Here is a 15,981-nt window from a genome sequence, read left to right on the forward strand (position 1 = left end):
CTGAAGAATACTGTGGAAGACCGTGTCAAGGCCTTGCTGAAATCTAGGTAGATTATGTTAATAGCCTTTTTCTCATCCACCACGTGGGTCACTCAGTTGCAGAAGATCAGGTTGGTCAAGCAGCACCTGCCTTTTGTGAACCTACACTGGCTAGGTCTGATCCCCCAGTTGTCCCACATGTTGCCTGCGAAGATCTGAGCAAAGCTGAATTATTCGCATACAAAATGATGTAATGCAGTTTTAAACGTCTTTTCTTCTTTCCTGACATTGATGGCGTGGAGAAGGCAGCAAAATGAGCCTGTGCTTAGGACCAAGCTCAATTCTAGGCATCTTCAGGTGCTGGCATTATTTCTCCCTTTTAAATCTGTGAAATAAAATCATTAACATCTGCTGGGCTCTTGGCAGGAGAGTTACTGCTTTGTGCTCTGGAATTGTTGCTGCAGTGGTGGTTATCTTTGTTAGCCGTAGATGGGTGCACTGGGGATGAACACTTGCTGTTGCCAAAAGATAGTTCAGACGTCTCATCCCTCCCTGCCTGTTTTTCAGATAAAGATTTTACTGCTTTTACTAAGTGCGGGTTTCCTTATCTAAAAATGTCCAGGAGATGTGTCTTCTCAGTTGTGAATGCAAATTGCTAATGTTTTTCTGAGCTCATTGACTTAAAAGTTCCTCTCTCATGTAGGGACAGGTGTGGGAGGGAATGTGGAAGTAGGATGGAAGAGGCAGGCAAAATGTCTCCTCACTCTCATGTTGTCATGCTTTTGCATGAGACAGAACCTATTCTCAGTGCAACAAGGAAATGTAAGCTCTTCAGCAGTATGTATTTGTAACAAACTGCCACATGGCTAAAGAGAAAAATTTAACTCCCTTAGTTCTCATGAGCAAAAGGAAGGACATTTGCATGGCCTGTATCAGGAAGTTTATATTAAGATGGCTTGCTGCAAAAACATACAAAAATAAATAAAAACCTTGCTATAAAGTATTAATAGGGCCCCCAAAGTCCTTATGCAGCACACCAATAAACACTAGTCAGCTTTTAATTCATAATAGGTCATAGTTTTCAAGCTCCTGTTGACACGCTCTGCACACACTACTACTACTTTGCACATTATTTTTATTTGAGCCAAATATTATGCTGGCTTTATTTTTTCAGAAAATAGGTCTGTTTCTAGGCTTTTTTTTTTTTTTTTAAAGCAATAGATAATGCATAATGATATTTCTTAAAACAGCTGCAGAAATGCACCTTATAGACGAGAGTGTGAAGAGACTAGAACAGCAATGCTGCTGTGAGGAGTTACAAAGGTGCAGCTGTAGGATGGTGCCCTGATCAGTGCTTCGTGTCTGTCCTTATGAAATTGATGTTCTTTGGGACCTATGCTTGTGAGTGAGCTTCACCACAGCTTTCCCTATGAAGCAGGCATTATTTTATACGTGTGGCAGCAACAACTCAGGAACTTTCTGTGAAGGAACTTGCTTTGTGATCAAAGGCAAAATGCTAAAGCTGTGAGCTTCCTGCCTGTGAGGTCGATGTGATGGCTTCCATTACCTCTCCAGATCTGTTACACCCAGCCCTGGTCACAGAGTCTCTACCTTATGTGTGTGCCTTGTAGCAGAATACAAAGAAATCTTTTCAGAGTAGTTTTAAGGTGATCTCCAAAATAACATTCCAGGTACCTTCTTGAAACTGTCTCTTTCTCCCTTCTGTCCCTTCTGACAGAACTTCTTACACGGCTGCTGTTTTAGCTGGAAAGATTTTTTCTGCTCTAAAGATTTTTTTCAACAGGCTCTTCTCCCCTCTCTCCTCCATCGCTGGATGCTATGAAGCTGTGCTATGAATAAAGGCTTTATGAGCTGTGTTGAATGCTTTTGTTTAATGAACTTGAATAAAATGTGAGGTTGTGCTTGCCCTAGTCTGAGCATGAGCAGAAGTACAAGAGGAGTGCGTGGTAGTATGTTATGTTTGGAAAGCTTCACTGCTTCCTCACACGGTCCTCAGCTCCTCTGAAGACAGATTTAGTTGTTTTCTTCAATTGTGAAAAATATTTTAAATCTCTTTTGGACTTCACCAGCCCTCTGTTGCTGTTTTCAGGAGGTAACTGCTGATAGGCTTTGCAATTACTGCTTTTTTTTTTTTGTCAATTCCTAGAAAAAAAAAATTCTTCCGTGGCTTATGTGGTGAAGTGACTGAAGAGTTCAAGCACGTACAGACAAAGCTGTCTGTTAAGGAAAAAGCAGAGTTAAAGGAACAATAAGAAGAGGTGAAAATGAAATGCTTTTTCAGCACATGGCATGACAAATCTAGTGCAAAAGGTGAACTCATGGATGAGATTCTGTCAAGGGACAGAGACTCATGAGACTTCAGAGACTCATGGTTGTGGCAGGAGATGTATGTTACCTGACCAGTGTGCCTTGAGAGAAAAAAAATGTATTAAATGCCAGCAGAGAAGGAAAAAAATCTGTCAAAAAAAAGTGCTTTATTAAAATGGTGTCAGCGTTTGGTCAGTGCCAGCTAGATGAGGCTTGTGATGGATTGTGGGAGCTGAACTTACAGGAAAGTTTTGTTTTATTAAAAAGTAGAACAGAATGAACTTTTCAACCTAGTGGGTAAAGAGCTAGTTTCCACGGGCCTAATTCTGTAAGCAGAACAAATGAGCACTAAGAAAGAGCAGGCAAACTTTTAAGAGATGGCTTTAGGGGAGGCGTTTTCTCATAGCAGAAGCCAGATGACTGAAATCAGAATCCTTCTGGTTTTCCAAGTCTTCTCCTGGGCATTGAACATCTGACTTGGAAGACTGGAAAAAGAGAAATCAGAACGTGTGAATTACATCTGCAAAAACAAATTGAAGATGATCTGAATACAGGAAGCGTTTTCCTGCAGGTGAGAAGAAATCATCAGTTATAAAATGAAAGCCAGAGGCAGATCTTCAATGTCTTTTCCCATCTGTCGCACACGGAAAGCTGTCTTCTCACACACATAACCATATGGGTGTCCATAAGAGCACCACAATATATATATTTAATTCCTATCTAAGGATCATGAATCATGTTCCATTCATAAAAAGTCCACTTATAAAAACTGAGGCTTTTATGATAATCTAAAAAATAAATACCACAACTCCCCAACTTTATATTTACTTGGCCCAGTCAGCTTTATAGCAGACTCACTGTGATTTGCCTTAAAGGTCATTTTGTTCTTGGCCAAATCAGCAAAGTCCAGTCTTCAAGAGCAAGTTTTGAATGCTTACAATCACTTATTTCTTGTTGGACAGTAATACCTAAGTTCTGCAGAGAAGGATCCCAGAACGCTGCTGAATCAGGCATTGTAGAAACTCCGCTTGAACAAAAAGTCCACAACAAGAGGCTGAAGTAACATGTGGCTCTTCAGAGAGTGGACATGGCTTTCCCTCTTTGTGGTAGCTTCTCCTTGAAACAAACAAACAAAAAATGAAAAACAAGGTGCCTCCAGTTCTTAACTTTTGAGGGCTTCTCTCTACTTGCAATTCCAGGTTGCTGAGGAGTGTTGAGCAGTTTCTTACTGCGCTGAGTAAAATCCAAGGGAAACCCTTAATGAGAACAAGCGTTCCTGTTTTTGTCTGGAGGATCATTACCCCTCTTTTGTATTTTATGCTTGCCAAGAAGTACTTGTGTGGTGAAAGTGGTTTGTTGTTTTATATTGATGGTTTGGGTGTGGGATGTGGGAATTCCTGTGTCTAAGTTCTGTGGACCAGAAAATCCAACTCGGCTCACTGCTGTGGGAGAGATCTTAATGGGACCATGGAAGATCAGCAGATGTTTAAACAACGATATCTACAGGATGAATGTTTGTAAGCGATATGAGCCTTCCTTTTACAAGCATGCTGACATTTTGTAGTCTGCAATGAGAAAAGAGCTGTGAGGAAAATGGAACTTCTGGGAATTGCAACATTTTCAGACCTTGTGGTATTCCTAATCAGAACAAAAAGCCAAAACTTCTCACTGAAAGAAAATTCTGTGGATAGGAGACTTGGGGATAGCTGATTCGTAGCAGTGGAAACATTTTGTGCCTTTGTATTCCAAATAATGTGCTCGCAGTTCAAGCAGCAATGCTAATATTTTTAAGTTGAAGACATTCAGTTAGGTGAAAATTCGAAGTACAGCGCTTAAGTCACAAGACCAAAACCACAAGCGTGCTCAACTCACATGCAGAGTTCTTTTGATCTGATGTGACATGATTTAGAGATGGACCTTTCCAAAAAGATTTAGCCAGATGTGGAAAATAAACTGCACTGTCTGAGGTAGCACTAAGCTGCATTTGTGTATCACCCTGGAATTTAAAATGAAGTTAAATGTCCTGTGCTTTGGATAAGAGTAAGAGAATAAGGAGAAACTCAACATAGTTCTATTTCAATACCTCTCCCATTATTTCATAGTATAGGGAAAGTTGCAGTTTATAAACGTCCTGAGTTGGAGGTGATCCCCTGTTTGCTGAGGATATTTTTTTTTATTACTGGCTATTTCTTTGGTGTCTGTCTATTAGTTTAAGTTTATCAATTTGTCATCTTAAATATTTTGTATTGACTAGTTCCATAATTTTGCTTTGTTGAGTGAAATAGTAATCTTTGGGTTAAGCTTGAGGTTCAATTCTTCTCTTGGATGTCCCTTAGCTCTTCTATTTGAAAATTAGCAGATAAACATTTCCTTTCGCCTGTTCATGCCAGTCATGACTTAATAGGCCTTAGCTTCCTTAGTGATTTCTTTCTGTAAGGTTCTGATTAATTTAAATGCTTCTCACTCAAAAGCAGTATCATTTTGCTAATTTGTCCTCTTTGTACTTTTTCTTGTTCTGTTACATTCTTCCTGAGAACGTGGTAAATAGAATCGTATGCATTATTATAGATGTTGCTGCAAGACTAATTAAGACGTACAACATCACAGAATCACAGAATTGTAGGGGTTGGAAGGGACCTCCAGAGATCATCGAGTCCAACCCCCCTGCCAAAGCAGGTTCCCTACAGCAGGTCGCACAGGTAGGCATCCAGGCAGGTCTTGAACATCTCCAGAGAAGGAGACTCCACCACCTCCCTGGGCAGCCTGTTCCAGTGCTCCGTCACCTCACTGTAAAGAAGTTCTTGCACATGTTTGTGCAGAACCTCCTATGCTGCAGTTTCCGGCCGTTTCCCCTTGTCCTGTCTCCACTCACCACTGAAAAGAGTCCGGCCTCGCCATTCTGCCCCCCACACCTTAGATATTTATAGACCTGGATCAGGTCCCCTCTCAGTCTCCTTTTCTCAAGGCTGAACAGACCCAGTTCACTCAGCCTTTCCTCATAGGGGAGATGCTCCAGGCCCTTCACCATCTTTGTGGCCCTCCGCTGGACTCTTTCCAAGAGATCCCTGTCTTTTTTGTACTGGGGAGCCCAGAACTGGACGCAGTACTCCAGATGAGGTCTTACCAGGGCAGAGTAGAGGGGGAGGATCACCTCCTTTGACCTGCTGGCCACGCTCTTTTTAATGCACCCCAGTAAGCCATTGGCCTTTTTGGCCACAAGGGCACACTGCTGGCTCATGGCCAACCTGTCGTCCACCAGGACACCCAGGTCCCTTTCCGCAGAGCTCCCCTCCAGCAGCTCATCCCCCAACGTGTACTGGTGCATGCAATTATTCCTCCCCAGATGCAAGACTCTACACTTGCTTTTGTTAAACCTCATCCCGTTTTTTTCTGCCCAGCTCTCCAGCCTATCCAGGTCTTGCTGAATGGCAGCACAGCCTTCAGGCGTGTCAGCCAATCCTCCCAACTTCGTATCATCAGCAAACTTGCTGAGGGTGGCCATTATCCCCTCATCAAGGTCATTGATGAAGATTTTGATTTTTCTCTTCTTAATGATGATCAGTGTTCTATAAGCCTGCTAGATAATATTGTTTAGTGAACTACTGTTGCTAGAGATGAAAACAAAGCAAGTCAAGGACCTCTCTTCTCTAGTGAGCCTTCTAATGAAAATAGGCTACTAGAAATCACTATTTTATATACATGGAAGAAGGGGTGTTTTTTTTGTCATTTAAGTTTATCAGAATGAATGCAACCTGCTAGTTTTCTTTCCAGTTGCAGTCTATATTCAAGTTGTTCCGCTACTTGCAATTTGATTTAGGATGGACTTTCCTATATTTTTTTTAATTGGAATTTATCTGTATTCTGTGGAATCTTTGTCCTGTGATTTGGCAACACTGACTGATGGTTTTGATAACACAATACCCCGTCAAAGTTTTCTGATGATGGATATGTTGGTGTTGTAGAGACCAGCACCATGTGCAAGAATATCCAGATGACCCTTTTGAGAATGCTATTTTAATGCTAGTCAAATTGAATTCGCTGTTGGTAAGTGCCAGTGATGAATGGTTCTGACATCAGCATTTTTAATAGATTTGTTCTGAGCTAACCAAGGCTATTTAGAAGTAAGACCTTGAGATTATGTTAGAGTGAAAAAGTCATTCTGATACTCAAAAAAAAAAAATATATATATATATATATATATATATATATATGTAAAAATTAAAGCAAACCAAATGTTGAGGGTAATTGTGGAAGGAGGAATATTACACAGAGCACAAAAGTCAGGTGAACAAATGTGAGGTGTGCCTATATACTGACTGCTGTGTGCAGCTCAGCTATCCCTGACCCCCTCCCTACCTTGGAAAATGTTACAACAGAACAGTCTCAGATAAGGACAAAGATGATTGAAAAATAAGAATAGCTTCTGAATAAATAATGACTGAATGAACTTTCAGCCTGGAAGAGGCATAGCTGAAGGGAAATACAGCACAGATGTATAAATTTGTGAACTATGTGGAGAGGCTTAAGAGGAGAAGATTGTTCTTATATTGTAACAATATTGGAGCTGCATATGCTGTTTCTCTTGCAGCAGTGAGGACAAAACTCACTGGTCTGTGCCAGAGAGAGCAGAGCCTGCAGGTTGAGGGAAGTGATCATTCACTTGTATTTTACATGTCTGGAGCAGTGCATGGCTTAGGGCACCCTGAGCTTACTGGATATTTGCAAACTGGAGAAGATTGTGAGGACACTGTGACACATTAGCAGTGGCTGGGAGGGTGCCTCTGCCTGCAGGTGAGGAGATAAATAGGGGGTTCCATTTTCTGTTGTCTCCCTTTAGTGGATGTCTGCCAGACAAGATGTTGTCAAATAACCCTCCCCTGATTCTTCTCATGCAGAAAACACTGTGAGACACAGAAGTTAATTTCTAACCAAGGCTACTCATCGCTTTCATAGAATCACAGAATCATTGAGGTTGGAAAAGGTCACTAGGATCACCTAGGCCAACGGTCAGCCCATCCCCACTAACCGCATCCCTCAGCGCTACATCTCCATGTTTATTGGATACCTTCAGGGACTTCAGGTGACTCCACCACCTCTCTGTGCAGCCTGTGCCACTGCCTCACTGCTCTTTCTGAGAAGAAATCTTTCCCAATATCCAGACTTCCTTCAGAAGTACAAGATTCCTACAACAGAACAATCATTTTGCTGACTACCTGTTTTTAAATCAACACCTCAATAAATCAAGCGATGTCTCGGATCACCAAAAACCTATTCCCTTCTGTGTCTTTCCCCAGCCCTTCCTAGAGCAAGGCTGAGCAGCACCATGCACTGTGTGCAGAGTTGGCTGCAAGCTGCATTGTCCTGTTTCCACGTCACACCATCTCTTATTCTCAAATCCATTTCCAAATTTAGCCACACAGATGAAGAAATGAATTGCAGGCACAGATCATTCCTGACTCGGCCGGCAGATGGCAATTCCTGCTCTCACTATCTCTAATTAGGTAAAGGGACATTTAGGCAGCATTTAAAGCTTAGAGAGCAGGAGTTTCTAGCAGGTGAGCTCCGTAACACCACACTGAATGTAGAAGTTCCTCTGAACATTGAGCTCAGCTTTCATGTCACCGACTGACAGGTCAGATATCAATGCTTCTGAGCCTGTGAAGTAACTGCTGTTATGCATCAAATGGAAAGCACTTAACGCTCTTCTAATCTACACACTCAGCACTTTGTTATGCTGCTGGAAGTGCTGGAATGCGCGGTGCAAGACCTCCTGATCCCTGTCTGAAGATAGTGTAAAATCTGCATTGTTTCTGGAATGCTTCTTCTCACATCAATGTGTCCTGCTATGCATCAGTGTGGATAGCTGAAATGGAAGAAAATTTTAACGTATATGTGTGTTTATTATTAGATTGTTGTTACGGGTCTAAGGGAAATGAGCTGTTTACTTTCTGAAGAGAAAAAAAAACCCCAAGCAAACAGAACATGTGGGTACAGATAGCATAAGTAATAAATTACAGATTTCTGTAGTAGGTTCACAGCCTAGGTTGCAGCAGAAAATAATGTAAATGAGAGTAAGGTTCTCAGCTCAGCAACGGGAGTGCTTCAGGGGTGATGTACAGCATGTAGAAACTACAGTTACACAATCAGCATTATCCTTTCCCTATCTTAATTCCTCTTTCATTTTCACAGGGAAATGGCTGTGTACAGCCAATTACAGCATGGTGGGTTGGTGCTATTCCACAGGAAGGGGTGAGAAGGAGATTCAAGCTGCCCTTCTGCTCCGGCTCCCAGCTGTCCTGCAGAAGTTCTGATCAAGCACAGGGAAGAAGATTTCTTAACTCATTCCCTGGTGATCTTTTTGCCTTGAGAAGCATAAATAGGATATGAAGCAATCTCTATCTAGCTTTGTTTGGCTCAAAGTTTAGTTGCCTTGACACAAGACTGAGGGCTGAAGGGAGAAAAGAAAGAAATTAGTGGGAAGTGGAACTCAGAGTCCTCCCTGAAATGCTGGTTTAATCTTAAATGCTTGGTATTTAGACTGACTGAAATTTGACTTTCCAGTTGTGCTGATATGATTGAACTGTAATGAGAATGAATTCCTAGACTGAGAATGTGATTAACAGCTTTTAACTCAAGGTCCTTTCCTGAGCTATTGGAGATAAAGCGTCAGAGGAATGCCGCTCTATCTGCATGGTTAGTGGCCAGGGCCCTGTGAAACCATGCATGGTCAACAAAAGAAAGCGTTTCCTTGAGCAAAAGAGCATGCATGGCACCAGAAACCAGCAGTCGGACAGGAAGTCTGGAGGGCTGTCTGGCCTCAGGCTTCAAAGGCGTCCTGGAATCTGTTGCTGGTGGGGAATAGTTTGAGCAGACCACAGGGACCATGTTCAAAAGCTTGTTTAAAAACAAATAAACCTATCACTCTCCTCATGTGTTTATGGATAAGAAATTCCTGCATTGAGGTTGTGCCCCTTGCTTCAACACCAAACTTGTTTCTGAAAACAGTTCTTAGGAAACCATGTTATTGGGATCAGCAAAGCAGATGAGGGTAGAATTTGCCGACTAATTAGAGAGGCTGGTGAAGGGCAAGGGGCAGAAAAAAGTCACAGTGGTGACAGTGGGGTTACGTAGGGAATCTGTACCTGGCAATTTGCAGCAGAAATTCAGGGGTAATGACACTTGGTTTGTCTGCAGCAGAGAGGCTCTGAAATGCCTGAGCAAAGGATGAACACAACAGCAACAAAATGATGTCTACCCAGAGATCAGAAATCAACCCACGTGTGACAATTAGTGGTTCCAGTTAGTATTTCATGCATAGATTGCTCCCTAAAATGAGCTTGATTAAAAGCATGCATCTTGGCCAGAATACATGAGGCTAGCTCTCTTGTGTTGCTCCTGCATCCTAGGAATAGCAAAGGGAGAAGAAACTAAAGCACACACAAATCCCCTTGCAGGTCATCCCAAAATAGCAGTGTCTCTGTAAAAGCTAAGGTGAGACCTCAGGTTTGTGTCTCTAACTTCTGACTATAGCTGGGTTCACTGAACTGCCAGGAAAGTGGTTTTTCCATCCGATAGCTTTGCAGATTAATAACGGAAACTGAAAATGACTTAATAATAAATGATGCCATTCTACCTAACAAATGTACCCTAAATTTGGAGTTATACTCCAGACAGTGCCCAGTTTTCAGGCCTAGTCAGTAGCTCTATAGGTCTTAATGACTGCCAAATCTTGTCAGTGCACAGTATTATCCTTCACTAGACTCCATCACAGTGAATTTTGAAACTGCACATGGTTATAAATCAAATTCCTATGTGCTTAGGAATCATTCCTGTGGGTTAAGTGGTTTGGATTTGTATCATAGTGCTGATTTGTCATACCTTTTTTCCCTTAAGGATGGTGCTCTGTGCCGGATTATCAAGCAGCTGAAGAGTTCTTAAAGGCTTAGAAGATGAAGAAAGTAGAAGTCTTAAAGATTTCTAGTGGAAAGTTTTAGATGAAGCTTAATTTAATACAAAATATGACTAAGCCTTAATTAAAATTACCTTCATTTTACCCTAGTGAGAGGAAGGGGGAAGACTTAGATGAAAAAAAAAGTTTTACTAAAGTAAAAGACACTGCGTCACTGCATGATACCTAAAGTAAGGATTACCCTGTTTGTCTACTAGGGATGGACTTTTGTAAGAGTATAACTAGAAAGTGCAGGATCTGTGTGTGTGTTTTCTTTTTGGAAAATTATACCTTTTTGCTTAGCACTAGGTAAACTAAGCGTTTAGAGAAAGGGCATTGATATGTGATTTATTTCACTTAAAAAAAAAATCCCTGTCAATACAGAAGTACTTCAGTTCTCCTTTTAAGAGAGGTGATGATTGATGGCACTAAGAGCAACTCTCACATTATTTACTTCACAAAAATAAGCTGAACGAAGCAGTTCTATATTCCTTTTCTTAAAACCTATTTTTCCGTGTTACTAGACTGGGGATGAATTGTGAGTAAAATATCTGACAAATGGAGAAAGTCAAACCATAGAGAGTATGTAAATTTTGTTCTGAATTGACCTGCAACTGAATGGATTTTTTGATGTGGCATATTTCACTTTAAAATCAGGATTTCCAGTAGCAGCTAAGAAATGGATGTAGAGATGTCACAGTAACTGAAAAAAAAGAAAAAAGATTGCCTTTTTCTTACTTGTTTATCTCTTTTATACTTTAAAACAACACAATCTGTTTTTTTTTTAGTGCAAACATGTACCCAATCTGAAAAATATTCCTTGATATATTTGGTATATTTACACTACCCTTCAAATGACATTTTTTTTATCTTACTGTTTGTATTTCTCTATAGAAATCAGTTCAATTTGCAAAGACTTCCACAGAAGTTAACAGTTTAAATGCGCCTTCATATTTGAACTGACTCACACAGATACATGCTTTTGCTTACCTAGTAAGCAAAGTGCTGACAGAGTTATAAATCATACCGTGAAATGAGGCCACAACATCTGTTGACCCTTGTTCCAGCCTTGCATACTGAAGCACTTTCAAGATGACAAAAAGCAAACTGTGATGAACAAAGTACATTTACTTGGAATAGACGTGGATAATCTTAAAAAGCAAGCAGTCATGGTCAGTGTCACTTCTGTTCTTGGTCACTTGCTGCAGAGTATTGGCAGAGGCAGAAACTGAGCAGGCAAACAAAATCTGCTGCTAGACCACAGTCAGATCAGATTTATTTGATAAAAGATTTGCTTTTCTGATACTTCATACTCTTGTTTAAAGCAAAATTGAGTTCTTGAGATTGCAAAGGTGGTCTGAAAGATATCAAACGTATGTAAACAAAGGAAGGAACTTTGAGGTGCTTAGATCCTATGATAATGGATGAAGCTTTTAAATACTTGACCTGCATAGTGGTATCAAACCAAGCCTAAAAGACAGCCTAAAACAATGGCTTGAAGCAGTTCCTACTCATTTGAAACAGAAGTTAACTTTGAAGCTGAATGAGAATGTTGCCAACAGTGTTCGTTATTTCACTGCCAAGGAAAAGGTGAATGATCACATGAGGACAATGTATTCGTCATGCTTCCTCATTTTGCAATGGGATCAAAACAAACTACATTTTTGGAATCTGCATAAAAGTTATCTGAAGATGATCTTCCACTTGGTATCTGAAGGTGGGATTAACTCTACCAAATCTTAGATGCCTAGAGTTCTCGTACCTACATCTAAGTTATTCATCTGGCCTCCTTTAATATCACTTATCTCATCATAAATGTTAATGTTTAAAGTAAATTCCTATGAATTGTCCCCTGGAATTTCCTTTTCCCTCCTACAAACAGTGCGTAGATGACCAGCTCTGATCAGACGCTCACAGTGTAGCTCGTTAGGAGGCAGAACAAAGGACTTCAATGCTGAAAGACTTCAATCAAATACACCACTTTGTGCAACTGGAGATTTGTAGGTGGCAGAGAGCTTTTATCGGTTAATCGCTACTACTTTCTTTCACTTAACTACCTTCAATAAACAGCTCTAACTGTCCCAGATAACAGCCTGCCAAGTCCCATCACTGAAGGAAAAAACTAAAACCAAACTTAATTTCAGATGAGTTATGTCTCAGGTCCCTGAGACCTGAAACAGAACGTATGTTTTAGGTGAACTCAGGAAAGAAAATAGTAAGTCTGGAACTGTTGTTTTAAATGAACGTAAGGGTGAGAATCAGAACCACTGCTTACTCTCAGCTTCACTAATTAGGTATTAGGCTGTTCTTTCCATCTCTATTTGTACTTTTTTTCTTTAGAAATGATGAAAACCAAAAACACTCTTGCTTTTTGTGAAGTAGGAGGGAACCTATATTTTGACAAATAATAGCCCTTTAGGAAACTCTTACTGCAGATATTATCAAATGCTAAAACAATGGCTTGACCCTCCCAGTGCTCCCCACAGAACACAAGTCTCTTCTTTGTATCTTTGAACATGTGACTGACTTACTTGCACGGTGAGATGCAATCCCTGTGCTTCGCACTGCTCAGCAGGAGCCCAGTCTGAAACATCAGTAGAACATCCTGTCTGGCTGAGAGATGCATAAACACTACTCACTGAACTGGATTTAATCTGATGTTGATCTTCACACAGTTGGTGATAGCGTGTGTTTTTGTGTTTTAATGGCCATCCTGTTTATCTCATCTTTCTGACTTAAGGCCAAATCCTTCTGTTGAATAGGTGCATTATAAATACTAGCTGAAAATTAAACGACTGGATGGCTTAATGATTAAGCGTATGCATTACTCTAAGTGGCTGCAGAATTCTGCGTTATCCTCTCCATACAGTGCAGAATTTCTTGACTTTGCACCTGTTGTTCCTCCTGTTGAAGATTTGTGATAAAGGTTGAGCATTTTTGATGGACACAATAAGCATTTTACTAAAGGCCTATTTTTTCCTGAATGCATAGGCATACACTTTCCATTGAGTGCAGTACGAATTCTAAACTACTCAACAGAAGAAGAAAAAATAAAACTCTGAATACGTACTCTTCAGACTTGGCATTCTATCCTCTTTGCCTTTGCAGAATACTATGTAAGTCTGAAATTTTCTACAGATAAAATGATTTATGGAAAAACCTGTCCTGATATTTCACTAACAGCACACTTGAATTATATTGGCAATGCTTTTATCTTTTTACGTATTTGGTAATTGAAACATGTACTACATGTGAGAACTGCTGAAGAGCTGGTCTATTTTCAATAGTTTGTGACACAGGGAGTGAATATTTACTAGGTTGTTGTCTGGAGTTTCAGGTAGAGTTGCAGAAGGCGCTACTGACAGCCCAGAAAGGACAGGGTAAATTCCTACCTGAAATGGGCATTTGCTATATTGATTCAAAATTAGGCATAACCTGAGCATCACCATAGCAAGTGAATGGCAATCGACAAGAACAAATCAACAAGGACAAAACCAAGATGCTTCTCACATCTTAGTTCAAAATCTTTATTTCTCAGCTGATTCAGTCTCTGATTTTTTTTTTCACTTTTGTTTCTGCTTTACTGTTATTTCTATTATTGTTTTTCTTGCTTATGAGCAACTGTCTTTCTTGTGATCATGCAGGGCACAAATAACAGAGCCATAAAAGTGGCCTGACTTTCAGGTATATCTTCAATATCATATATATATTATCTATAATATCAGGTATTTAATATACCAGGTATATATTTTTTCTTTCAACTAGTCTTTTTCTTAAAAAAGCAAACAAACAAGCAACAAAAACCCCACAACTCTTTGATTAAAATATTTGAAGACCAATATTTTTATTGGGAATTATTTGGGATAAAAATGCATGGAAATCGAACTGTGGTTAAAATTGCCCATGTTCTGTTTGCAAAGCACATTTTCTATGGAAGGTGGAGATCGAAAATTATCTAACTCGGAAGAGTGACTCTTTATTGTTCTTGAGAACTATGAGGGAAATAGCTCAGATCTCTAGAGACCTTTCTCAAAAGGGAAGAGACTTAGCTTTTGACAGGAGCACAGTGTGCCGAAGAGAAAGTGGTACTAAATTTCCCTAGATGTCTACTTAAGACTTCTAGCAAGCTCCCTTAAAGGAAAGCCCCACCTACCCTAATGTTTGATAACATAAACCATGTTGTTCTGACAGTATAAATAGCTCAATAAGATAGAGAATACTGGAGGAACATACAAATTGACTACATCCGTCAGGTTTATAAAAATCATATGCATCAGAGAGACGGCGTTTGTGAGTCTCCATTCCCAACAATGTGAGGAGAAAGGGAAAACAGTCAATTCATACTAACTCAGGGAAAAACAACCCTTACGAACTGTAAAATAGAATCCATTATGAAAATGTCCTGAAGCAGAAGTTGCACATAATATGTTCACAATGGTTTTAAAAAAAATCACATCCTTTACTTTTAAAAAGCTGGAGGAGTAATTGACAGTGTTTATGGGAAAACAGGGAAATGAAACAGTAACACATAAGTACTATATTGAAAAACACAGGGAGAAATAATTAGTCTTATGTTTTGCTGAGCACCATCCAAAACAGAAAGAAAAAAAAGCCATGCGGTTCTTGCTACAAGCACATTTGTCCATATACCATAGAGGTCACAGCCCCCCGTTCACAAAGGGGGCTGAAGTGATCTGAGGAGTCTACGTAACAGGAATATATGGAAGTGCTTGTAGAACCATGACCTGTCTGATCAGCCACACTAAGTCTCAGTCTTGGATTTTGCCCTTGTTTATTTCTATGCAACTGAAAAGTTTAATTAGGTTAATCATTGTTGGCAAGCGTACTGGAGATCGAATCTGGTTCCAAAAAGGGTTTGATCTGTCTAAACTATTCAAACAGTTACCTGGTGCTGGGTGAAGCCAAACTTACTGTAAGAAAGCTCAGCAAGATTTGGAGAACAGCCTTGGGACAGAGGTACCGGAGGATGCTGGGTGTTAGCTTCTGCTTGTTAAATTGTTTGGGATATCTTTGGGGCTTTTCACAGAGAATAAAACTTGATCCCTGGGGGAACGCGTTTTTCACCAGTTGCCCAAAAGTCCTCTTTGCTTTGACAATTCTTATGCATTTTATACAGCTGTACTAAGTTTTTGTTATGGGCTTTTAGTTTTTCTGTATTCTGCTGCTCTTGTATATGTACGTACCATTTCTTTGTGCTTGACCTGGATGGCCATGTCAAAAAGACAAACCACAGGGTCATAGAGTGGCTTGGGTTGGAAGGGACTTTAAAGATCATACAATTCCAACTTTCCTGCTGTGGGCAGGGCTGCCACCCCCCACCTCAGCTGCCCAGGGCCCCATCCAACCTGGCTTCGAGCACCCATTCCAGGGATGGGGCACCCACAGCTTCTCTGGGCAACAGAGGGAGTGTGCAGCAAGATCTGTGCCTCTATAAAACGTGGATCATTAGGATCATAACTGTATTTTTTAACTATTTTTAAATTAGCTTCTTTTAAAGCCATTCAGAGGACACAGAGCACGCAGGCTTAGGAATTCGAAGGCCAATTAATTCCAAAAGCCAGCCATTCGTAAAGAAGACACCTACTCGGCGGGTGTTATGACTTGGGCTTTCGTTACATCGTTACATCATCGTGTGGCTCACTTTCTTCAGCTCCTGCTTTCCACGTGGAGAGCGGCCGAGGAATTTGCACAAAACAAGGCACGGT

At 40.4% G+C, this 15,981-nt stretch overlaps 1 long non-coding RNA gene across 1 annotated transcript; it reads right to left on the bottom strand.

Moving 5' to 3' along the window:
- Positions 1 to 1,174: 1,174 nt before the first annotated feature.
- Positions 1,175 to 12,989, bottom strand: LOC125688921 (uncharacterized). Its single transcript, XR_007374964.1, has 3 exons — positions 12,787 to 12,989; positions 3,276 to 3,423; positions 1,175 to 2,792 (listed from the first exon to the last, which is right to left on the bottom strand). It is a non-coding gene; the product is annotated as an uncharacterized LOC125688921 (long non-coding RNA).
- Between the last annotated feature and the right edge of the window lie 2,992 nt (positions 12,990 to 15,981).

The sequence above is a fragment of the Lagopus muta genome, chromosome 2 (assembly GCF_023343835.1).
Source record: "Lagopus muta isolate bLagMut1 chromosome 2, bLagMut1 primary, whole genome shotgun sequence".
NCBI lineage: Eukaryota > Metazoa > Chordata > Aves > Galliformes > Phasianidae > Lagopus > Lagopus muta.